The sequence below is a fragment of the Dendrobates tinctorius genome, unplaced genomic scaffold, assembly GCF_039654945.1.
Source record: "Dendrobates tinctorius isolate UK_male_01 unplaced genomic scaffold, ASM3965494v1 ptg000029l, whole genome shotgun sequence".
Lineage (NCBI taxonomy): Eukaryota > Metazoa > Chordata > Amphibia > Anura > Dendrobatidae > Dendrobates > Dendrobates tinctorius.
The window spans coordinates 34,259,000-34,286,234 of record NW_027361697.1 but is presented as its reverse complement, the minus strand read 5'-3'; the positions used below and the strand labels follow the sequence as shown (position 1 = coordinate 34,286,234).

The following is a 27,235-nucleotide window of genomic DNA, read 5'->3' as shown; positions in this document are numbered from 1 at the left end:
CCTTCTGTGTAACGGCTAATGCTTATACAAAGAGGTGGCTGGGTCATTGCTGGTCATTTGCCAATAATGAAATTTAACACCGATAGAGGAAGACCGAGACTTCTTTAGAAATAAGTGTATTAGAAGACTCAATATAGGTCTACTAGAGGATGCTATTGCATCGGGAGGGCAGTGTGTGAGAGAACGTGTGTGTGTCCCGCAGCTGCCTGCCCACCCACCTCCGTGCAGTCACAGCTGGCAGGAAAGAGGGTGATTTGCGGCCTGTGCTGGAGATGTGTGTACATGGTGGTCCATCGGTGGGGGGTCCTGGCGGCGGTCAGCTGGCAGGAAAGACTGCGGCTTGCAGCCTGTGCTGGAGATGGGGTGCCCGCACTCCATCTCCAGCATAGGCCGCAAGCCGCGGTCTTTCCTACCGGCTGTGAAGGAGGTGGGTGGTCAGGCAGCGGCGGGTCCGGCGACGGCTGGGGTTCCCGGCGGTGTCCCGCTGGTGGTACTGTGGAAGGACTTGGTACCACCAGCGGGTCCCATATTGGAATACCCATCACTTGGGTATTCCAATGTGGCGGTCGGCATACTTCCGGTGCGGCGCAGTGGGGTTCGGGGACATCCAGACGGAAGTGGATGACGGACAATTTAAGGCAATTATACATATACAGTGGGGCAAAAAAGTATTTAGTCAGTCAGCAATAGTGCAAGTTCCACCACTTAAAAAGATGAGAGGCGTCTGTAATTTACATCATAGGTAGACCTCAACTATGGGAGACAAACTGAGAAAAAAAAATCCAGAAAATCACATTGTCTGTTTTTTTTTTCATTTTATTTGCATATTATGGTGGAAAATAAGTATTTGGTCAGAAACAAAATTTCATCTCAATACTTTGTGATATATCCTTTGTTGGCAATGACAGAGGTCAAACGTTTTCTGTAAGTCTTCACAAGGTTGCCACACACTGTTGTTGGTATGTTGGCCCATTCCTCCATGCAGGTCTCCTCTAGAGCAGTGATGTTTTTGGCTTTTCGCTTGGCAACACGGACTTTCAACTCCCTCCAAAGGTTTTCTATAGGGTTGAGATCTGGAGACTGGCTAGGCCACTCCAGGACCTTGAAATGCTTCTTACGAAGCCACTCCTTCGTTGCCCTGGCGGTGTGCTTTGGATCATTGTCATGTTGAAAGACCCAGCCACGTTTCATCTTCAATGCCCTTGCTGATGGAAGGAGGTTTGCACTCAAAATCTCACTATACATGGCCCCATTCATTCTTTCATGTACCCGGATCAGTCGTCCTGGCCCCTTTGCAGAGAAACAGCCCCAAAGCATGATGTTTCCACCACCATGCTTTACAGTAGGTATGGTGTTTGATGGATGCAACTCAGTATTCTTTTTCCTCCAAACACGACAAGTTGTGTTTCTACCAAACAGTTCCAGTTTGGTTTCATCAGACCATAGGACATTCTCCCAAAACTCCTCTGGATCATCCAAATGCTCTCTAGCAAACTTCAGACGGGCCCGGACATGTACAGGCTTAAGCAGTGGGACACGTCTGGCACTGCAGGATCTGAGTCCATGGTGGCGTAGTGTGTTACTTATGGTAGGCCTTGTTACATTGGTCCCAGCTCTCTGCAGTTCATTCACTAGGTCCCCCCGCGTGGTTCAGGGATTTTTGCTCACCGTTCTTGTGATCATTCTGACCCCACGGGGTGGGATTTTGCGTGGAGCACCAGATCGAGGGAGATTATCAGTGGTCTTGTATGTCTTTCATTTTCTAATTATTGCTCCCACAGTTGATTTCTTCACTCCAAGCTGGTTGGCTATTGCAGATTCAGTCTTCCCAGCCTGGTGCAGGGCTACAATTTTGTTTCTGGTGTCCTTTGACAGCTCTTTGGTCTTCACCATAGTGAAGTTTGGAGTCAGACTGTTTGGGGGTGTGCACAGGTGTCTTTTTATACTGATAACAAGTTTAAACAGGTGCCATTACTACAGGTAATGAGTGGAGGAAAGAGGAGACTCTTAAAGAAGTTACAGGTCTGTGAGAGCCAGAAATCTTGATTGCTTGTTTCTGACCAAATACTTATTTTCCACCATAATATGCAAATAAAATGAAAAAAAAACAGACAATGTGATTTTCTGGATTTTTTTTTTCTCAGTTTGTCTCCCATAGTTGAGGTCTACCTATGATGTAAATTACAGACGCCTCTCATCTTTTTAAGTGGTGGAACTTGCACTATTGCTGACTGACTAAATACTTTTTTGCCCCACTGTATATATAGATTACAGACACTCTTAGAAGTGGACAGCCCCATTAAAACACTAAAAAAAAACAAGTTTCTCCAGCATGAATGGGTTTTTGATGACATCTGGATTTTGCACTAATGTTCCACTGTGGTAAAACAATCCAGTTTGTATTCCACGAGTGTTAAATTATCCCTAGTGTACATTTTTCAAATTCCATTGAAGCATGTACTGATAGTACATGTGACTTTAGGATTGTTATGATGTACAGCTCTGTAGAATATGTTGGTGCCATCTAAAAGAAAAGACACTGATCGTTCATTGGGCCTGATCACTTACATTGTGGCTTCAGCATTTCGCCACACACCGCCCCTTCACGGGTCTTTCACTGGATGCAAGTTTCTCTTCACTCATGTTTTCAATGTGGTTTAAAGACCTGCTGCATTTTTTATGCACTAAACTTCTGTTAGAGATTTCCTTTTCCCTGTGTTCTCTTCAGGTCCTAACCCTCTCATCTGTAGCACTGTACTCGTTAAGTACGGTACGTGGATAGATTATCGCTCCTGAGTAATGATGGAGAAGCACTTAGCGATCAGCAGGAAGACCAGTGATCTGTTCACGTGTCTGAAAATCCATCAGCAGATAGTCACTGGTTACTCATTGAATTCTGGAATAAAGTCAGAATTGAATGATCGTTTTAGGAGGTTTTCCAGCCCGCAAAAAAAACGTTATAAGGCACGGAGTCGTTTAAACTAAGTTACACTAAAGGATCATTAATACTGAAAAGTTATGATGAATACACAATCCTAGGAACTCTTGTTTCCCGATAATTGTGTAGTCTAGACAGGCTGCTGAGCCCCTGACGAACTCGATTAGAGGGTGAAACAAACTTCTATTCAGCACAAAATATTATCTGTCTTGGCAGGAAAAGGACTCGCGCCTACGAACGCAATGGCAGCCTATTCTCCCAGAAACGATCTGTTACCGATCATTCTGTGTGCATCTGGGGTACAGTCTGTCAGGGCAGAATGACTGGACAAACCAAGCACAGGAACTCGGTGCTTCACAGCGGGGCCCATCTAATATATAAAGCTCAATGTGGATGTGTGTGTATGTGTCCGGGATTGGCATCCGCACCGTTGTAGCTACAGGCACAAAATTTTGCACAGTCACACGTCTGGACCCCGAGAGCATCATAGGCTATGTTGTGAGGCGAACTTTTAACCCCGCGCGTTCTAATTCACAAAACAATTTTGCCCCTATCTACATAATGGGGGAAAAAGTGAAAGGTAAAGTGTTGGAGGCAAATTGACAGCTGCCAGATGTGAACAAGGGGGACTTAAAGAATGAGAGCGATGGCTCCAAAGAGTATATACCGTACAGTTGCTAAGGTGGGGCCCTGACATGGGATACTCACCACACACGGGGATGTGAACACACACAAAATGCGCCACACACTACCACGTACTTCAACACATCTACCACCCTCAGCACACATTTCAGCACACATACACCAACCTCGCCACATAAAAGTCGCCACTCAAAACTCGCCACGCTGTCCCATTGCTGTTAAAAAGATGAAAAATGAGCTGTGATTGGTTGCTATCAGCAAGTTTTCTTTGTAGACAGGTGTGGTATCTGAGGCCTATTATTCTTATTTCTATGGTGTTATCGTCCTTCTGTAAAGCTGGAAATAGCACAATTTATTAACTGTGCCGACACAGACCACCCTCTGACACAGACCACCCTCTGACACAGACTGCAGGGGGAGCCCAGTATCACACAGGATAGGATTAGATACACGGCTGAACAGTCAGTATCACACAGGATAGGATTAGATACACGGATCAGCAGTCCAGTATCACACAGGATAGGATTAGATACACGGATCAGCAGTCAGTATCACACAGGAGAGGATTAGTTACACGGATCAGCAGTCAGTATCACACGATAGGATTTAGATACACAGCTCAGCAGTCAGTATCACACAGGCGAGGATACTTGGGTAATCGTTTAGTTAATTTGTGTTGCAAATCTGTAGTGTTGAATATATGATGTGAAATGTTTTTATGTGCAATATAATCATTATACTTTGTTATAACCACAGTTGGTTACTATGCCCAGGCAACGCCGGGCTCTTCAGCTAGTCATTTATATAGCCCTTACCTCCTGCTTGTATTCCATCTATCTCTGCCCTTCTTTTGCCCTTAAAGACAGAGCTGTCATTCAAAGAAGAGATGGTAGGGTGAGATTGAGGGAAAACAAGCTGGGTGGTAAGGTGTACTTAAATGATTCGCCCCACCGTGAGGCCCTGAGTGTCGGTGCTGACAGTCCGTTTAAGTGCTCCTTCCCACCTGCTTGTTTTCCCCCTTCTTTGATACACCTCTCTGTCATTGAGCCAGAGACCAGCGGAGTTAAAGGGAAAACATGCAGGTGGGAAGATGTATATAAATGACCGGCCCTGCCATGAAGCACCTAGGTTTGAACAGTTCTGTGCCGACAGCCCCTTTTTGAAGGGACTTTTGTCAGCACAGAACGACTCTTCAAACCCAGCATGGTGGGCCAATAATTTCTATATACACGATTCCACTTGCTTGTTTTGTCACAATCTCAACCTACCCCTCCCCTTTTGATTGACAGCTCTGGCTTCACAGAGCTAGTGAAGGATGGTGATGGAGAAAACCAAGCAGGTGGGAAGGTGAATTGGCCCCGCCATTCTGCCCCAGCGCCTGTGCTGGGTTTGAACAGTCACTCTATGCTTACAGCCCCTTTTTTAAACAACTGCTCATCAGCATACAAGTAGCTGATCGGCGGTTCTTTAGCGTCGCCAGTCGATCGGTGTAAATGTTCTGTCCTGCGGCAGTTGGGAATGGAATGTGACTTCGGGTGAGGAGCATCCTGTGATCTTCTATTCCGGTTACCAGACCACTGCAGCCAATCACAGGCATCAGCTATCGGCGTCCTCTTGGTCACTGACAGACTACTTATGTCTGTGCTGTAATGTAGTGTCTCCCTAGGATCCCAGAGAAGATCCCATGTACAACAATCACACAAGCCAATGTTCTCCTAACTGGGGGTCACCTGTTCTGATGGTTGCCTGGGGGGTCCCTTGGGGGATCTTCCAGACTCTCGGCAATATTACTATGAACAATGATAGGTGATCACATTTTGAACAATTCTTGTTAGCATGATTTCATGCAGGACGTTTTGTTTTTTATAAAATTGCGCCTTGAGTTTCTGATGGCACTGCCAGAATCGGGTTGGAAAATGTAAAGGGGGACGTATCCTGCAAGCGCTGATCTTTCCATGTAATATTCTGGAGCAGATAAACACCAGCCATACGTTTGGTGCTCTGGGATGCGCTGTGAGGTAGAAGTTTCTCCTGGGCCGTCATTTGCCTGAGACTGGGTAAACTCGCTCATTACCATTGCACCGAGGACATCTATTTATATAGAGGTCTCCAAGCTCCGCTCATAAACATGCTGCCGACAGGCCAAGTTATAGGGGGTCACAGTCAAAATAATATAAAACCTCCATGCACTGACGGTCCAGGGACTACTACAGAAAATAGTTATTCAATAGATTGGCTATATCTTTTCTATTATTCAAAAGACCATTTTGTGCTTTAGAAACGATAAAAAGCTCCTACTTGTGTACTGATCTCCTGATACTCCTGCATGCTACTTCCTAAGAGCGAGTTTATACCTCCTAACTTGTAGCGTTAAACTTGTTTGCCAAGCAGCGGTCCACTACTGGTCCGACTACACCAGCAGACCGTGCTTTGGACGTGTGGGTGATCTGTAATGATTGTTCAGTGCGCATAGACTGCTATTGATCTCAGCACCACAGGTCCTGTTTAACAGGACGATGCACTGCCAAGAAAAAATATTTTAACCCCTTTACCCCCAAGGGTGGTTTGCACATTAATGACCGGGCCAATTTTTACAATTCTGATCACTGTCCCTTTATGAGGTAATAACTCTGAAACGCTTCCATGGATCCTGGTGATTCTGACATTGTTTTCTCGTGACATATTGTACTTCATGATAATGGTAAAAATTCATTCAAATAACTTGCATTTATTTGTAAAAAAAAAAACAAACTGAAATTTGGCGAAAATTTTGAAAATTTCACAATTTTCCAACTTTGAATTTTTATGCTCTTAAATCACAAAGATACGGCACACAAAAAACTTAATAAGTAACTTTTCCCACATGTTTACTTTACATCAGCACAATTTTTGAACCCAAATTTTTTTTTCTTAGGTAGTTATAAGGGTTAAAAGTTGACGAGCGATTTCTCATTTTTGCAACACCATTTTATTTTTACGGACCACATCACATTTGAAGCCACTTTGAGGGGTCTATATGATAGAAAATTCCCAAAAGTGACACCATTCTAAAAACTGCACCCCTCAAGGCGCGCAAAACCACATTCAAGAAGTTTATTAACCCTTCAGGTGCTTCACAGAAATTTTTTGAATGTTTAAAAAAAAAAAAATGAACATTTAACTTTTTTCACAAAAAAAATTACTTCAGGTCCAATTATTTTTTTTTTTTTACCAAGGGTAACAGGAGAAATTAGACTGCAAAAGTTATTGTGCAGTTTGTCCTGAGTACGCTGATACCTGATATGGGGGGGAACCACTCTTTCGGCGCATGGCAGAGCTCAGAAGGGAAGGAGCGCCGTTTGACTTTTTCAATGCAAAATTGGCTGGAATTCAGATCGGACGCCATGTCACGTTTGGAGAGCTCCTGATGTACCTAAACAGTGGAAACCCCCCACAAATGACCCCATTTTGGAAACTAGACCCCCCCCCCCCAAGGAACTTATCTAGATATGTGGTGAGAACTTTGAACCCACAAGGGCTTCACAGAAGTTTATAACGTACAGCCGTACAATTAAAAAATCATATTTTTCCACAAAAATGATCTTTTCACCCCCAACTTTTATTTTTCCAAGGGTAACAGGACCCTAAAAGTTATTGTGCAATTTGTCCTGAGTACACTGATACCCCATATGTGGGTGTAAACGACTATTTGGGCGCATGGCAGAGCTCGGAAGGGAAGCACCGCCATTGGACTTTTTTGGCTGGAATTGAGATCGGACACCATGTCGCTTTTGGAAAGCCCCTGATGTACCAAAACAGTGGAAACCCCCCACAAATGACACCATTTTGGAAACTAGACCCCCCAAGGAACTTATCTAGATGTGTGGTGAGAACTTTGAACCCCCAAGTGCTTCATAGAAGTTTATAACGTCCGGAAAATAAAAAAAATCATATTTTTTTCCACAAAAATATTTTTGCCCTCAATTTTTTATTTTCGTAAGGGTAACAGGAGAAATTGGACCCCAAAATGTTGTTTTGCAATTTGTCCTGAGTAGGCTGATACCCCATTTGTGGGGGTAAACCACTGTTTGGGCGCATGGCAGAGGTTGGAAGGGAAGGAGCATCATTTGACTTTTTCAACGCTGAATTGGCTGGAATTGAGATCAGACGCCATGTTGCGTTTGGAGAGCACCCGGTGTGCCCAAACAGTGGAAACTCCCCAACCCTAACCCCAACACACCCCTAACCCTAGCCCTAATGGGAAAATGGAAATAAATACATTTTTTTTTTTTAAATTTTATTATTTTTCCCTAACTAAGGGGGTGATAACGGGGGGTTTGATTTACTATTTATGGCAGGTTTTTATGTTTGGCAGCTGTCACACGCTAAAAGACACTTTTTATTGTAAAAATAGTTTTTGCATCACCACATATTGAGAGCTATAATTTTTCCGTATTTTGACCCACCGAGTCATGTGAGGTCTTATTTTTTGCGGGACGAGTTGACGTTTTTATTGGTATAATTTTCGGGTGCGTGACATTTTTTGATCGCTTTTTATTCCGATTTTTGGGACACAGAATGAACAAAAACCAGCATTTCAAGAATTTCTTTTGGGGGGTGCGATTACACCGTTCCGCATGCAGTAAAATTGATAAGGCGGTTTTATTCTTCGGGTCAGTACGGTTACAGCGATACCTCATTTGTCGTTTTTTTATGTTTTGGCGCTTTTATGCAATGAAAACAATTTTATATAAAAATTTTTTGCATCGCTTCTGCGTGCTATAACTTTTTTTATTTTTTCGCTGACGACGCTGTATGGCGGCTTGTTTTTGCAGGACAAGATGACGTTTTCAGCAGTACCATGGATATTTATATGCGTCTTTTTGATCGCGCATTATTGCACTTTTTGTTGGCGGTATTATAATAATAAATTATTTTTTGCTTTTTTATTTTTTAAGGGGTTCGTTAAAGGGGTTAACTAATGGGACAGTTTTATAGGGCGGGTCGTTACGGACGCGGCGATACCAAATATGTGCACTTTTATTAGTTTTTTTTTTTTCCCAAAAATGAATTTATTAGGGAATTTTTTTTTTTTTAATTAGCGATTTTTTTTTTTTTTTTTTTTTTTTTTTTTAAATTTTTACTTTTTTTTTTAAGTTTATTACATTGTCCCAGGGGGGACATCACTGTCCTGTGACAGATCGCTGATCTGTCACATCACAGATTACTGTGACAGATCAGCGATCTGTCACAGGCATAGAATCAGACTTCCATGCCTGCGCTTTGCAGGCACTGAGGAAGCCAGCTCCCTGCAGGCCCCCGAAGGTCCCCGTCACCATCTTGGATCCGGGGACCTGCAGGGAAGGAGACCCCCGCAGCAGCGCTGCACATTGCGCTGATGTGGGGGGCTCAGGGAAGCACGGAGGGAGCCCCCTCCCTGTCAATGCTTCCCTTTAACCCCCGGTACACCGCGATCGTGTTTCATCGCGGTGTGCAAGGGGTTAACATGTCGGGGGCGGTCCGTGACCACCCCTGACACAGTGCCGGGTGTCAGCTGTGATAATCAGCTGACACCCGGCCGCAATCAGCTGCGCTCCCCCATGAGCTCAGCTGATCACGCTAGACGTACTATCCCGTCCATGGGCATAGGGGCCCGGGTCCCATGGACGGGATAGTACGTCTGATGTCAGAAAGGGGTTAAAAAAAAAAAATATTTCACCCGACGAACAAGTGTTTTGTTTGACAGATGATTGGTCGGGGTATTACACTTGCCAATTATGAGGAAACAAGATTTCCCATGAACTCTCGTTCATGATAATCAACCAGTGTAAACCCTGGTTCCGTTCACCTCTCTTCCTCTAGTGTGGGCTGCCCATGACCACCGCAGCCAATCAGTCTTCAGAATAGTGGTCACTTTTTCCTCTGCGTACTGTATTATATTGGGAGAGAACACGCAGCTTCCCCAAGCTGCAACTAAGTAGATAAATATCTGCGCTCAGAGATGGTTTTAATGTTTGCTGTTAGAGACAGGTGCCGGCTGTGTCAATCAGACGCTGTATGGCGCGGGCTCAGCTCCTAAGCCCAGTCTATCCATATGCAGATGCAGCCATATCTGCAGTACATATAAGGATGGGTTAAAGAATATGGACTTTTCGATTGTTTTCTTCTACATTATTGTTGCAATTAGATTTTATAAAAATGTTTCCCTTAAATTTCTGTAATATGTGCTGCATTGTCTGTTGCTAGCTGCAGTGAGTTCACTGTAAATCTGTCAGCGAGCTCATATTGATAGGAGAGTATATAACTGGTTATAAATCAGTGGAGAGGAGATCTGAAGGGAGATAAGGCCATGTTCACACTGATTTCTGCAGTGTGTGTCTAGAAGTTTTACTTGAATTGCCCAAAAACTGGATTCAGATGAACCCACAACGGAGCCATAGATGATGGTGGCATGAATGGAGGACAGATTAATAGAAGTGGGGTTTTTTTTGTGTAATCTGACACATTTGTGTACCATTCTAGACACACTTTCAGAGAAAAACTGGGTTAATTTAAAGTAACTCCGTTCTTATTTCCTGCTGTCTAAGGCCATGTCTGGATTAAAAGAAAAAAGGACTTCAGACCAAATCCACCGATTGCAATGCCTAAGGGTTCCAATAAACTCACATCAGAATGAGCTCACTGACTTGATCTGTTACCTAATTTTGCATCCAGCAACTGCCAGTGCCAAAAAGATGTTATAGAAGGCAAAACATCCATATAATTTTTTTTTTATATATATATATATATATATATATATATATATGAAACCCATTGCAGAAATGATTTTTAGCCCCAAGAATACACGTTTTTAACATTGTCCCTGATTGTTGTCTGTCTTTTAAGAAATTACTATGCCTGTGTAAAATGTGATACTGAGGGAAGTAGTCACTGGCAGCCGAATTGTCGCACGCATCCTGTAACTCATTCATCTAAATGGGGAATTGCAGACATCCCGTCACCTCATTTACTTGTATGGAAATGATTTTCATTCACAGAAATGTCTGCAGTCACTACGAAGCCCAGGCCGGTCTCTGGTGGCCGCATTTCTAGGTCTTTAATTGAATAATGTTGGGTTATAATGGGCAAATATAATCTATCAATTCTAGGAATGGAAATTCCTTTTTGGGAACCTTATTTATAAGACAGGGAATGCAGTGTCCGAGCAGTCCCAACGTCAATTGGTTTTTAAATGGTTAATACTGATGTATTTGTATGCTCTTGCGGCACTGGAAAAACATCTGGTCATCAGACTTTAACTGGTTAAGGACAACGTGGCGTCGGTATACTGCGCGCTTGGTACTGGGCTTTATTTCTGATCCATTGTAAATGTACAGCACTGGGTTAAAGCCTCACCAGGAGCAGGTCACAGCCAGGAATGCTGGCGAGAAGACGGAAGCGGTTTATTAGCGCTTCTGCCTTGTTCTGGATACATAGCAGCTCATTGAGTGATCATGTGATCTCCTGGTGGCTGTCATAGCAGACCCAAATCTGCTCTGCCAGTGAATTGTCACTGTAGTTGGTGGTTTTCCCCTGTCACTTGGGCATGCCAAAGACGTCAGTTTTAGAGGAAGGAATGGACAAGGAAGAAAAAAATATATTTTATGATCTTATTATGTAACAAAAAAATGCAAAACATAAAGTCTGCACCTGAAAAAAATCTGTTCCGTCCCCCCTCCCCCACCACAGAATAATTCCAATGTTATTACATACTAGATGGTGACCCGATTCTGACGCATCGGGTATTCTAGAATATGTACAGTACTGTGCCTGTGTAATGAGCGACGCAACAGTGATGCCTTTAACGGCTGTAATGTGCCTGTACAATAAGCGATGCGGCCGTGTTGCCGCGACGACTAAGCGACTGTCGCTGATTGGTCGCGGCCTAACTGCCGCGACCAATCAATCAGCGAGGAGGGATTTCCGTTAGACAGAATTAGACAATTATATAGTAGACTAGATGGTGGCCCGATTCTATCGCATAGGGTATTCTAGATTCTCTGTTAAAATAAAAAATAGTGATATACTCACCTTCCGACGGCCCCCGGACTCTCTCTCCTCTCACCACGCGCCCGGCATCTTCCGGTCCCAGTAATGCTTTGCGTGAAACACCACTGATGACGTCGCGCTCACGGGAGAGTGACGTCATCTCCGGCCCTTCTCGCTAATCATTACTTGGACCGGAAGATGCCGGGACCTTGGTGAGAGGAGGGACAGAGTCCGGGGGTCGTCGGAAGGTGAGTATATAACTATTTTTAACAGAGACGCTAAACTACCCGATGCGATAGAATCGGGCCACCATCTAGTGTATTATACTTGTGTTACACCCAGAGCTGCTGTCACTGTTCTGCTGTTACATAATGTATTGTACTCCAGTTACAGCCAGAGCTGCTGTCACCGTTCTGCTCTTACCTAATGTATTGTACTCCAGTTACACCCAGAGCTGCAGTCACTTTTCTGCTGTTACCTAATGTATTGTACTCCAGTTACACCCAGAGCTGCAGTCACTGCTCTACTGTTACCTAATTATCTAATGTATTTTACTCTAGAATATGTACAGGACTGTGCCTGTGTAATTAGCGACGCAGCAGTGAAGCCTTTAACGGCTGTAATGTCCATGTACAATAATCAATGCAGCCGTGTTGCCGCGACGACTAAGCAACGGTCGCTGATTGGTCGCGGCCTAACTGCCATTACAGACAGACAGAATTAGACAATTATATAGTAGACTAGATGGTGGCCCGATTCCAATCCATTGGGTATTCTAGAATATGTATGTAGTTTATTTATGAAGTTTTAATAATAATGCAATAATGCGCTCCCCAATCCTGATATGCATGGTACCCCTCCCCCCCAATCCTGATATGCAAGGTCCCCTCACCCCCCAATCCTGGAATGCGTGGTCCTCTCACCCCTGTTTCCTGGTATACATGGTCCCCTCACCCCCCTTTCCTGGTAAGCATGGTCCCCTCACCCCCCCTTTCCTGGTAAGCATGGTCCCCTCACCCCCCCTTTCCTGGTAAGCATGGTCCCCTCGCCCCACTTTCCTGGTAAGCATGGTCCCATCACCTCCCCTTTCCTGGTAAGCATGGTCCCATCACTTCCCCTTTCCCGGTAAGCATGGTCCCATCACCTCCCCTTTCCCGGTAAGCATGGTCCCATCACCTCCCCTTTCCTGGTAAGCATGGTCCCATCACCTCCCCTTTCCTGGTAAGCATGGTCCCATCACCTCCCCTTTCCTGGTAAGCATGGTCCCATCACCTCCCCTTTCCTGGTAAGCATGGTCCCATCACCTCCCCTTTCCTGGTAAGCATGGTCCCATCACCTCCCCTTTCCTGGTAAGCATGGTCCCATCACCTCCCCTTTCCTGGTAAGCATGGTCCCATCACCTCCCCTTTCCCGGTAAGCATGGTCCCATCACTTCCCCTTTCCCGGTAAGCATGGTCCCATCACCTCCCCTTTCCCGGTAAGCATGGTCCCATCACCTCCCCTTTCCCGGTAAGCATGGTCCCATCACCTCCCCTTTCCTGGTAAGCATGGTCCCATCACCTCCCCTTTCCTGGTAAGCATGGTCCCATCACCTCCCCTTTCCTGGTAAGCATGGTCCCATCACCTCCCCTTTCCTGGTAAGCATGGTCCCATCACCTCCCCTTTCCTGGTAAGCATGGTCCCATCACCTCCCCTTTCCTGGTAAGCATGGTCCCATCACCTTCCCTTTGCTGGTATGCGTGGTCTCTGTTAAAAAAAAAAAAAAAATGGTTATATACTCACCTTCTGACGGCCTGCAATCTCCACTCCACGCGCCCGGCCTCGCGGTCCCAGCAATGCATTGCGTGAAACACCGCTGATTACGTTGCAAGGCATTACTGGGACCGCGACGCCGGGCGTGTGGAAAGATCGGAGGCCGTCGGAAGGTGAGAATAACATTTTTTTAATTTTAATTCTTTTTTTTACAGATTAAGGCTTGCGCCCGACTGAGCACTGCGCTCGACTGCGCCTGCCACTGAGTGGTCGCGGCCTGGCAGCCGCGACCACTCAGCAACCCGCAATTTCTGTTAGACAGGCATGATAAGACGAAAAAAAAAAATATATATATATATATATATATATATATATATATATATATATATATATTTTTTTTAACCTTATTGAAGAAATAAAAGCACCATTTTACTCCAATCCTGGTTTGCGGAGTTCTTGCTGGATTTCCTTTTTGATTATTTATATATATATATATATATATATATATATATATATATATAATTATGAAACAGCACAGTACTTAGCTTCGGGTGCCCGGCCCATGGCAGAAAGTCCCGTTTTCAGCCACAATATCCAATATTCATTCCAAATAAAGGCAGCACTCTAGTAAATCTTTCAAGTGGTAGTGAGTTTATTCAGACCACATATCAAGGCAACGTTTCGGCTCAACTGAGCCTTTCCCAAGCAGTGGGTGTTACAAAGAAGTGTCTATTTATAGGCCATATAACAATCTCTTATTAGTGCCAATCATTTTACATTACAAAAATACATCTAAGTGCATACAGTTTCTTTCATATTAGTCAATAGGATCCACATGTGCAAATAGTGCCACAAGTGCTTTGTGCTTTTTGCAATCTTTGTGCTTATACTGAGCTCCATTTCCATAGTGTTTATATAATTGCTCATCACTTATATTAGTTATGCAATAACAGTGTCTCATATAATCCCTTTGGTTTACATACCACCACATGGAGGACGCCATGAACGCTGAAAATGCTGTATCTGGCGTTCCTGTAGCTCTACTGCGCATGTGCTATGAGTCATCAGCTCTGTCATGTTTAGCCAGCCAATAGAAGACTCTGTGTGGCATTTTCCTTCTCTGCACAGGCGCATTGGTGTATTCATCCCTTCAAAAGCGCCATATTGTGTGGCAGAAGGTCAAATAACGCCACAAGGCCTTCATTTTCATCAATACTATATATTTAATCCAGCATTTTATTTAGAATATGCAGCACCATTATCCATAATGTTCTTTTAACTCCTTTATAACAATATCGCTGCTAACATTTTTAACCGCTGGTATGTCTTAAAAATATTTTTTATATACATATAAGGAAATTTATATTGCTGCTAGTATCTTTATCTAGGTATAAAGGGATTTTAATAGTATTATTAATTTGCCCTGGAACCCCGGACAACACCCTTGCCAGGTTGCTTCCAGTTTATCCAAATAGTCACTCACGTGCGCCACATGACCATCAGGCCACCTGATTCACCCCAGTGACTAAAGGGCAATATATCAGTTATCCCCGCAGCTATAATAATCCACTAGTCATCAAATTAATATATAATTGGCAGGCCTCATGACAGAACTATTATAAAAAAACCCTATTCATAGAAAAAACCTTTTAGTCAAAAAGTCACTTCTCAAAGAAATCGTTTTCTATAAAAAAAATTTTTACATAGGGCCCTTCGTCCTCAATGTTCTTAATATCTTCACCAGGGCAATTTAACCCCTTCCTGCCATCCGACCGGGGATGGGATAGTACGTCGGCGCGATCAGCGGCGCCCACGTGGTGAGCGCCGCTGATCGCGGCCGGATGTCAGCTGATTATCACATCTGACACCCGGCACAATGTGTCAGGGGCGGTCACGGACCGCCCCCGACACATTAACCCCTTGCACACCGCGATCAAACACGATCGCGGTGTACCGGGGGTTAAAGGGAAGCATCGGCAGGGAGGGGGCTCCCTCCGTGCTTCCCTGAGCCCCCCACGGCAGCGCAATGTGCAGCGCTGCTGCGGGGGACTCCCTTCCTCCAGGCCCCCGAATCCAAGATGGCGACGGGGGCCTGCGGAAGCTGGCTTCCTCAGTGGCTGCAAAGCGCAGGCATGAGGAAGCCTTCTGCAGTGCCTGTGTCAGATCGCTGATCTGTCACAGTGATCTGTGATGTGACAGATCAGCGATCTGTCACAGGACAGTGATGTCCCACCTGGGACTGTTTAATAAAGTAAAAAAAAAAATAAAAGTGTAAAAATAATTAAAAAAAAAATCGCCAAATAAATTAGAAAAAAAAAAAATTCCCCCAATAAATCCATTTTTTGGAAATAAAAAAAAAAACAATAAAAGTACACATATTAGGTATCGCCGCGTCTGTAACGACCCGCCCTATAAAACTGTCCCATTAGTTAACCCCTTTAGCGAACCACTTAAAAAATAAAAATAAAAAACGAAGCAAAAAATAATGATTTATTATCATACTGCCAAACAAAAAGTGTAATAACGTGCGATCAAAAAGACGCATATAAATATCCATGGTACCGCTGAAAACGTCTTGTCCCGCAAAAAACGAGCCGCCACACAGCATCATCAGCGAAAAAATAAAAAAGTTATAGCTCGCTGAATAAAGCGATGCAAAAATAATTATTTTTTATATAAAATAGTTTTCATTGCATAAAACCGACAAAAACATAAAAAAAGACCTAAATGAGGTATCGCTGTAACCGTACTGACCCGAAGAATAAAACCGCTTTATCAATTTTACCGCACGCGGAACGGTGTAAACGCACCCCCCCCCCAAAAGAAATTCATGAAACGCTGGTTTTTGTTCATTCTGCGTCCCAAAAATCGGAATAAAAAGCGATCAAAAAATTTCACGTGCCCGAAAATGGTACCAATAAAAACGTCAACTTGTCCCGCAAAAAATAAGACCTCACATGACTCGGTGGGTCAAAATACGGAAAAATTATAGCTCTCAATATGTGGTGATGCAAAAACTATTTTTACAATAAAAAGTGTCTTTTAGCGTGCGACAGCCGCCAAACATAAAAACCGCCATAAATAGTAAATCAAACCCCCCGTTATCACCCCCTTAGTTAGGGAAAAATAAAATTAAAAAAATGTATTTATTTCCATTTTTCCATTAGGGTTAGGGCTAGGGTTAGGGCTAGGGGTGTGTTGGGGTAGGGTTAGGGCTAGGGTTAGGGTTAGGGGCGTGTTGGGGTTCGGGTTGGAGTTAGAATTGGGGGTTTCCACTGTTTGGGCACATCAGGGGCTCTCCAAATGCAACATGGCGTCTGATCTCAATTCCAGCCAATTCTGAGTTGAAAAAGTCAAATGGTGCTCCTTCCCTTCCAAGCTCTGCTATGCGCCCAAACAGTGTTTTACCCCCACATGTAGGGTATCAGCCTACTCAGGACAAATTGCAAAACAATTTTTGGGGTCCAATTTCTCCTGGTACCCTTAGGAAAATAAAAAATTGGGGGAAAAAATATCATTTTTGTGGAAAAAAATGATTTTTTTATTTTCACGTCCGAGTGTTATAAACTTCTGTGAAGCACTTGGGGGTTCAAAGTGCTCACCACACATCTAGATAAGTTCCGTGGGGGGTCTAGTGTCCAAAATGGGGTCACTTGTGGGGAGTTTCAATAGTTTAGGTACATCAGGGGCTCTCCAAACGCACATGACACCCGCAGACCATTCCATCAAAGTCTGCATTCCAAAACGTCACTACTTCCCTTCCGAGCCCCTTTTGTGTCCATACAGTAGTTTTCTCCCACATATGGGGTGTCAGCGTACTCAGGACAAATTGGACAACAACTTTTGGGGTCCAATTTCTCCTGTTACCCTTGGGAAAATGAAAAAATTGGGGACTAATTGATCATGTTTGTGGGAAAAAATACGATTTTTTTATTTTCATGCCCTGGCATTATAAACTTCTGTGAAGCCCTTGGGGGTTCAAAGTGCTCACCTCACATCTAGATACGTTCCTTAGTGGGTCTAGTTTTCAAAATGGGGTCATTTGTGGGGGGTTTCCACTGTTTAGGTACATTAGGGGCTCTCCAAAGGCAACATGACACCCGCAGACCATTCCATCAAAGTCTGCATTCCAAAACGTCACTACTTCCCTTCCGAGCCCCGACGTGTGCCCATACAGTAGTTTTCTCCCACATATGGGGTATCAGCATACTCAGGACAAATTGGACAACAACTTTTGGGGTCCAATTTCTCCTGGTACCCTTGGGAAAATAAAAAAATGGTGACTAAGGCTGGCTTCACATTTGCGTTTTTTTTCGCGGTAATTTAGCGCTAAATAGCGCATGCGTTTTTTTTTCCTATACTTTGCATGGGATGCGCTTATGTGCGCATACACATGCGTTTGTACGCGTTTTACCGCGCATGCGTTTTTTTGCGGTATGCGCTCGGGCGCACAAAATGCAACTTGTTGCATTTTTTGTGCGTCCGATTTGCCTCAAAAAAACGCATGCGCGCGCAATGCGTTTTTTTACAGCAAGACATCCAATATAAGTCTATGGGTGCGCATATGTGCGCATTGGCATGCTTATGTATGCGTTTTTTTGCACATGCGTTTTTTTTTGTTAACCATGGAATTTAGGGGTTTGGGTTAGTTAGGGTTAGTTAAGGGGGTTTAGGGTTAGGGTCAGGGTTAGGGTTAGGGTTTGGGTTAAGGTTAGTTAGGGTTTGGGTTAGGGTTAAGTATGGTTTGGTTAAGGGTCAGGGTTAGGGTTAAGTATGGTTTGGTTAAGGGTTTGGTTAAGGGTTAGGGTCAGGGTTAGGGTTAGGGTTAAGTATGGTTTGGTTAAGGGTTAGGGTCAGGGTTAGGGTCAGGGTTAGGGTTAAGTATGGTTTGGTTAAGGGTTAGGGTCAGGGTTAGGGTTAAGGTTAGTTAGGGTTTGGGTTAGGGTTAAGTATGGTTTGGTTAAGGGTTAGGGTTAAGGTTAGTTAGGGTTTGGGTTAGGGTTAAGTATGGTTTGGTTAAGGGTTAGGGTCAGGGTTAGGGTTAAGTATGGTTTGGTTAAGGGTTAGGGTTAGGGTTAGTAAAGTCATGGTTTGGGTTAGTGTGAGGGGCCACCTAATGTTGGAAAAAAACGCAAACGCGGTAAAAACGCACTAAAAACGCATACAAACGCTGCGTTTTTTTCATGCATGCTCATAAAAATGCTTGAAAAAAACGCAGCAGTTGTATGCTTTTGTATGCGTTTTTCAATGCGTTTTTTTGCGGGAAAAACGCGCTGCAAAAAAAAGCAAGTGTGAAACAGGCCTAAAAGATCATGTTTGTGGAAAAAATACGAATTTTTTTATTTTCACGCCCGGGCGTTGTAAACTTCTGTGAAGCACTGGGGGGTTCAAAGTGCTCACCACACATCTAGATAAGTTCCTTGGGGGGTCTAGTATACAAAATGGTGTCATTTGTGGGGGGTTTCCACTGTTTAGGTACATTAGGGGCTCTCCAAAGGCAACATGACACCCGCAGACCATTCCATCAAAGTCTGCATTCCAAAACGTCACTACTTCCCTTCCGAGCCCCGACGTGTGCCCATACAGTAGTTTTCTCCCACATATGGGGTATCAGCATACTCAGGACAAATTGGACAACAACTTTTGGGGTCCAATTTCTCCTGGTACCCTTGGGAAAATAAAAAAATGGTGATTAAAAGATCATGTTTGTGGAAAAAATACGAATTTTTTATTTTCACGCCCGGGTGTTATAAACTTCTGTGAAGCACTGGGGGGGTCAAAGTGCCCACCACACATCTAGATAAGTTCCTTAGGGGGTCTAGTTTCCAAAATGGTGTCATTTGTGGGGGGGTTCCACTGTTTTGGTACATCAGGAGTTTTCCAAACGCGACATGGTGTCCGATCTCAATTCCAGCCCAAAACGTCAAATGGCGCTGCTTCCCTTCCGAGCTCTGCCATGCGCCCAAATAGTGGTTTACCCCCACATGTGGGGTATCAGCGTACTCAGGACAAATTGCACAATAACTTTTAGGGTCCTGTTACCCTTGGGAAAATAAAAATTGGGGTGAAAAGATCATTTTTGTGGAAAAAATATGATTTTTTAATTGTACCGCTGTACGTTATAAACTTCTGTAAAGCCCTTGTGGGTTCAAAGTTCTCACCACATATCTAGATAAGTTCCTTGGGGGGTCTAGTTTCCAAAATGGGGTCACTTGTAGGGGGTTTCCACTGTTTAGGTACATCAGGGACTCTCCAAACGTGACATGGCGTCCAATCTGAATTCCAGCCAATTTTGCATTGAAAAAGTCAAACGGCGCTCCTTCCATTCTGAGCTCTGCCATGCGCCGAAACAGTCGTTCCCCCCCACATATCAGGTATCTGCGTACTCAGGACAAATTGCACAATAACTTTTGCAGTTCAATTTCTCCTGTTACCCTTGGTAAAATAAAAAAAATTGAGCCTGAAGTATTTTTTTTATGAAAAAAGTTAGATGTTCATTTTTTTTTAAATATTCAAAAAAATTCCTGTGACGCACCTAGAGGGTTAATAAACTTCTTGAATGTGGTTTTGAGCACCTTAAGGGGTTCAGCTTTTAGAATGGTGTCACTTTTGGGTATTTTCTATCATATAGACCCCTCAAAGTGGCTTCAAATGTGATGTGGTCCTAAAAATAAAATGGTGTTGTAAAAATGAGAAATCGCTGGTCAACTTTTAACCCTTATAACTTCCTAACAAAAAAAAATTTTGGTTCCAAAATTGTGCTGATGTAAAGTAAACATGTGGGAAATGTTAGTTATCAAGTTTTTTGTGTGCCGTATCTCTGTGATTTAAGGGCATAAAAATTCAAAGTTGGAAAATCGCGAAATTTTCAAAATTTTCGCCAAATTTCCGTTTTTCTCACAAATAAACGCAAGTTATTTGAATGAAATTTTACCACTAACATGAAGTACAATATGTCACGAGAAAACAATGTCAGAATCACCGGGATCCATGGAAGCGTTCCAGAGTTATGACCTCATAAAGGTACAGTGGTCAGAATTGTAAAAATTGGCCCGGTCATGAACGTGCAAACCACCCTTGGGGGTGAAGGGGTTAAACACTGTTACAAATAGTGATGTATCTAGAATAGAATAAAAAAAGATTAAAATCAGGGATAATCATAAAAAATTATTCCTTTTATATCCATACCTTCAATACAGCACATACAGAGGATCCCTTTCACATAACAGTATGTATTTTAAATTCAACATTTAACCCTTTCGGTTTTAGTGTATTCAGCTCATAGATCCACTTCAGTTCCTTTTTCTTAAGTATGAGTTCTCGATCGCCACCCCTTCTCTGTATAGGGACCGCATCAATTATTCTAAACCTCAAGTCCCTCTCAGTATGGGACTGATGAAGGTCATGTGGCGCACGTTTGTTACTATTTGGATAAACCGGAAGCAACCTGGCAAGGGCGTTGTCCGGGGTTCCAGGGCAAATTAATAATACTATTAAAATCCCTTTATACCTAGATAAAGATACTAGCAGCAATATAAATGTCCTTATATGTATATAAAAAAATTTTAAGACATACCAGCGGTTAAAAATGTTAGCAGCGATATTGTTATTAAAGGAGTTAAAAGAATATTATGGATAATAGTGCTGCATATTCTAAGTAAAACGCTGGATTAAATATATAGTATTGATGAAAATGAAGGCCTTGTGGCGTTATTTGACCTTCTGCCACACACAATATGGCGCCTTTGAAAGGATGAATACACCAATGCGCCTGTGCAGAGAAGGAAAATGCCACACAGAGTCTTCTATTGGCTGGCTAAATATGACAGAGCTGATGACTCATAGCACATGCGCAGTAGAGCTACAGGAACGCCAGATACAGCGTTTTTAGCGTTCATGGCGTCCTCCATGTGGTGGTATGTAAACCAAAGGGATTATATGAGACACTGTTTTATTGTATAATTAATATAAGTGATGAGCAGTTATATAAACACTATGGAAATAGAGCTCAGTATAAGCACAAAGCACTTTTTGCACTATTTGCACATGTGGATCTTATTGACTATTATGAAAGAAACTTTATGCACTTAGATGTATTTCTCTAGCAACCTTCCACGACAGCATAGGAGGTTGTCTCCACGCCCTAATGGGGGACAGGAAGCACGAGAGGTTAAAAGGTCCCTCCCACCTCCCTCTCACCAGTGTCTTTCCTGTCCCCCATGGGGCATGGAGAGGTGCGGTATGCTGTGTGGCCGGCTGCTGCAGCAGCGTACCTGTAATTCTTAAGCCGGGCAGTGGTGGTCGGCGGCGCTGCCTCCCCTCCTCCGTACTGCTCCAGTCTTCATAAGAACACGGGACCTTCCTGGCCCACCTGCGCTCCCCTATGGGGAGTAAAGCGGGCCAGTGATCCCTGACCGGAGGCCTCCTGCAGCTCTCCCGTCTCTCCTCCTCCTGTTGCACGCCGTGCAGTGACCCGGAAGTGACGTCACACGCGGTCACTTCCGGGGTATGTATGACAACTTCCTGTCATGGCGGCCCCCATTCAGCTGTCAGCGTTCGGAGCTCGCCAGCATTCGCTGTGCTTGCCCCAGGACCCAGGGAAGAGGAGGGGAAAATGAAAATACTGCGCTGAGGACGAGGTTAACCCTTTATTAACCTGCCGGAAGACGCCGACAGGTAAGGCAAATCCCCTGTCAGTATGGACGGTTCTTCCTGCCCTGCGTCTGCAGAGCCCAGCGCTGCCCCAGCCACAGTAAGTGTAATTGGGGTGGGTCCTAGTGGTGCGATCTTGGGATGGAGGTCCTCAAAATACTTCTCCCCCTTTTCTTATAGGGAGAAAAGTCTGCCCACAAAAGCACCAATACCACCAGCAAGTCGGCCAAATGTGCCATATGCAGTGCAAAACTCCCCTCAAATTGGGTGAAAAAATTGTCAAGCTTGCATAGACAGGGTGGTCAGAGCTGAACACCCGTGACTAATTGACGAAATCCGCAGCCTAGTTACTCACCAGGTTCAGGCTTCCCTGGCTGCTCTGTCCCCCCCCCCTCCACCACCTCCACTCCCTCCGGTTGTGGGCTCACCACCCCCAAAAAAACGGAAAATTCAGATGGAAGACTCAGTCTGAATCAGAAAAATCATATAATTCAGGCTCCGAAAATTGGGAACAACCAGGAACCTCTAGTTCAGCCGAATCTAGGAAATACCTCCTTTCCACGGAATATTTGGAGGAGCTGGTCGGCGCAGTACGGGCCACCATGGGCCTAGAGGATGAGCCTGTTACTCAGTCAGCACAAGACCGCATGTTCGGGGGATTCGAGGGACCCAAGTGAACAGGTTTCCCAGTACATAGGAGCATAGTAGATATGATCTCCCAGGAATGGGAGTACCCAGAGAAGCGCTACTCAGCCCCTTCGGAACTCGGGCATAGATTCCCCCTCGAGGGAGAGGAGTTTAAATGGGACATTCCGAAAGTTGATGTCCAGGTGGCGAGGGTGGTGAAGAAAATGGTCCTTCCTTTTGATGACGTGTCCCAGCTTAGAGACCCGATGGACCGTAAAGCAGAGAGCCTCCTAAGGAAAGCCTGGGAAACCTCTGCTTTTTCCTTAAAGTCAGGGATTGCGTCCAAATGCGTGTCTAGGTCTCTCTTCCAATGGATAGAGGAACTAGAGTCATATTTCTCGGGGAACCTCAAGAGGTGACCTCCTGAACTCCCTTACTATACTACAAAGAGCTACAGGCTTCTTGGCGGATGCATCGATGGAGATGATCCGCACCTCTGCCAGGGCTATGGTACAGTCTAATTCTGCCAGACGTGCCCTCAGGCTTAAAACGTGGAGCGGGGATGTTACCTCCAAGGTGAAGCTCTGCTCTTTGCCCTTCGAGGGTGAACATGTCTTTGGCCCGGCCTTAGATGAAATTCTTGAAAAGGCCACAGACAAAAAGGTACTTCCTGAGCAGAGGACTCCAAAAAAGCGGCTTTTTCGAGCCCCCCAGAATCAGCCATCCCAGCCGAGAGGGAAGGGAAAGTCGGGAAGATGGATTTATGCTAAGGGGAGAAGCAGGAATATCCTGGTCCCCCAGCAGCAGCAGCAACAACCACAAGAAAAGCAATGACTTGACTCCGGTGGGGGGAAGGCTTTCGAGGTTCTTTCACTCTTGGCAGTTGATTTCCAACAGCCCCTGGGTCCTCAGTGTGATCAAAGAGGGCCTACTACTAGAATTCAAATCCTCCTCGTACCCCCCCGTGGGGCATAAGAGTTACCTCCCTACCACCTCGGGAGACTACTGCGCTAAAATCCGGCATTCAACTCCTTCTACAATCAAACGCCATTTCTCAGGTCCCTGTGGAGGACCAGGGAAGGGGGCATTATTCCAGGCTGTTCCTAGTGAAGAAACCCACAGGAGAGGCAAGAATAATAATTTATCTCAAGGGCCTCAACCGACACATCGCATATTGCAGATTCAAGATGGAGTCGGTAAAGACCGCCATTCCTCTGATAGGGTCGTCTTCATGGCAACCATAGATCTGAAGGATGCCTATTTTCACATTCCTATACATCCTGCTCACAGGAAGTACCTAAGGTTTGCGATCCGTCAGGGTCCAGACATCCGGCACTATCAGTACAGCGTACTTCCCTTTGGAATATCCTCTGCCCCTCGAGTATTTTCCAAAATTATGGCGGAAACTGTGTCCCACATCAGAAGCCAAGGCATATGCATTGTACCCTACCTGGACGACCTGCTGATAATAGGAGCCTCATACCAGACTCTGGTAAACCAGGTGACCCAAACTCTGGGTATTCTCCAATCGCTGGGGTGGATCCTGAATATAAAAAAAGTCGCAGATCCAACCCTCCCAGCAGATAAAATTCTTCGGAATCCTCCTAGATTCAGGGAAACAAATGTCCTTCCTCCCGGAGGAACATCAGAGGTCCATAATTTCAAGGATCTCGAGCTTTAGGAAACAAAGTTCCCTGACCCTCAGGACAGCTATGTCCATACTAGGGTCAATGACCTCCTGCATCCAGTCTGTACCTTGGGCGCAGGCTCACTCCAGAATACTCCAGTCCCACATCTTGGGAAACTGGAACAGAGATCACACCTGCCTGAACAAAAGAGTCCAGACCCCAGGAAGAGTGAAAGCTTCGCTGGCATGGTGGATGGACCACAAAAATCTGTGCAGGGGAATCAACTGGTCCCAAATCCCCTTGGTCACGGTAACATCGAATGCCAGCAAAAAAGGCTGGGGAGTCGTAGTGTCCCAACAACCATTCCAGGGGTTGTGGAGCCAGAGAGTGAGTAGAAAGTCTTCAAACTTCAGGGAACTGAAGGCTGTGGAGGAAGCCCTCCTGGCGGCAAGACACCTAGTTCAGGGCCATCATATCAGAGTCGGACAATGTAACAGTGGCCCATCTCAGACACCAAGGTGGTACAAGATCCAGCAGTCTAGAGGGCCTGTCGGGCCGAATATTTTGCTGGGCCGAAAGACACCTCCGGCCTCAACAGCAGTCCACCTAAAGGGTACCTCCAATCTTCAGGCAGACTTCCTGAGCCGAAAATGCATCCAGCCTGGCGAGTGGAGCCTAAACGAAAAAATCTTTCAGAAGCTGATCAACAGGTGGGGCCTCCCGAAGGTGGATCTACTGGCCTCAAGAGAAAATGCTCGGGTGAGAAACTATTTTTCCCTGAACCCCAGGGACAGATCCCTGGGGGTATATGCCTTCGCCCACAAGTGGAGATTTCGTCTGGCATATGCCTTCTCGCCAGTTCCAATCCTTGCCGCAACCCTGAGGAAGATCCGGGAAGATCGCACCCAGACCATCCTAGTAGCTCCGCTATGGCCAAAAGGGAACTGGTATTCTCTAATTACAGAGCTACAGGTAGAGGGGCCAGTCCTCCTACCCCTGGAAAACGACCTTCTCTTACAGGGCACGCTACATCACCCAAACCTCCGGGGAATGAGGTTAGCGGCCTGGTTACTGAGACCCAGATCTTGAGGGCCAAGGGTCTATCAGAGGCAGTAATAAACACCCTCCAGAAATCCCGGAAGCTGGTCACCATTGCTATATATAACAAAATTTTTTGAAAAAGTTTTCCTCATGGTGTCTGCCAGATTTGCCTGACCCAGGAAACCCTAAAATTTCCCGTATCCTGGATTTCCTACAGAGGGGGCTTGAGCTAGGTCTAAAGCCTAGCACACTGAAAGTACAGATATCAGCATTAAGCTCCATGTTTGACTGTGACTTGGACAACCACAGGTGGATAAGAAGATTCATTACATCAGCCACTAGGCTACATCCAAAAAAGCTAATTGCGGTTCCACCATGGGACTTGAACGTGGTTCTTATGGGACTCACTCAATCACCCTTTGAGCCCCTGCCATCCTGTACTTCTCAGCTGCTCTCCTGTAAGGTGGCCTTCCTTATAGCAATAACCTCACCAAGGCGAATAGGAGAGCTACAGGCTCTCTCAATCAGAGAACCCTACCTAACAGTCAGAGATGACTCCATAGTTCTCTCCCTTGATCCGTCTTTTCTACCAAAGGTTGTGTCGGACTTTCATAGATCACAGAATATAATTCTCCCCTCATTTTGTCAAAACCCAGCAAACCCGAAAGGTGTTTCATACGCTGGACGTAAGGCAAATAATTTGCCACTACTTAGAGTGTACCAAACCTTATAGAATCGACCACAACCTATTTATCCATACCTCTGGTCCAAACAGAGGAAAGAAGGTGGCAAAAAACACCATTGACAATTGAATTAAAAAGGCTATCTCTGAAGCATACCTGGCGCAGAACATCACTCCCCCTACAGGGATCAAAGCGCATTCAACACGATCTACCTCTACTTCATGGGCTGAGAGGGCAGGCGCATCTTCAGAGCAGATTTGTAAGACAGCAACCTGGTCCTCCTTACATACTTTTTCTAAACACTACAGGTTGGACCTTTTGTCTAACAGAGAAGAGATTTAGTCTTTGGCCGAAAAGTTCTTCAGGCCGTTGTCCTCCCCCCCCCCCCCCCCCAGTGCAGTATAGGTTGTTATGCCTCCTATGCTGTCGTGGAAGGTTGCTAGAGAAAATAGAATTAGACTTACCGGTAATTCGGTTTCTAGAAACCTTCCACAACACCACTATTTCCCTCCCTGCATTCTTGGACAAATTCTGAGAATCTTAAGGTAACCGGTGCTATGGTAATCAGTTATAAGTCACTGGTGAGAGGGAGGTGGGAGGGGCGTTTTAACCTCTCGTGCTTCCTGTCCCCCATTGGGGCGTGGAGACAACCTCCTATGCTGTCGTGGAAGGTTTATTGAAACCAAATTACCGGTAAGTCTAATTCTATTTTTTTGTAATGTAAAATGATTGGCACTATTAAGAGATTGTTATATGGTCTATAAACAGACACTTCTTTGAAAGATTTACTATGGAGTGCTGCCTTTATTTGGAATGAATATATACTAACTGCTGGCCCGATTCTAAAGCATCGGGTACTCTAGAATATGGCCAGCGGGAAATTAAAATAAAAAAGTGATATACTCACCATCTGACGGCACCTGGACTGTGTCCCTCCTCTCCACGCTCCTGGCATCTTCAGTTCCCAGTAATGCTTTGCGCCAAAGATCGCTGCTGACATCACTCTCGCGAGGAAATGGTATTAATAAAAAAAAAAGAGAAAAATAAGTTGTTTTTTTTTTATTTGCGTAAAAAAGTTTAACACTGTACATTTTATGTATCTAAAAAAAGACCTAAAACAAAGAAATTACAATTTGTCCTGCATAAAACAGTCTCCTATAGCCATGTCAATGAAGAAAAAAATGGCTCCTGAAAAGTGGAGAGGCAAAAAGACACAAGACGGATTGGTCACACATTTTTGTTTTTCATGGTTCTAAGAATAAAAG

General features: G+C 44.7%; 1 protein-coding gene across 5 annotated transcripts in view; it reads left to right on the top strand.

Moving 5' to 3' along the window:
• PRRC2C (proline rich coiled-coil 2C) overlaps positions 1-27,235 on the top strand; it is a 147,631-nt gene that overhangs the window by 7,823 nt on the left and 112,573 nt on the right. The gene's annotated exons all lie outside the window — the stretch shown is intronic.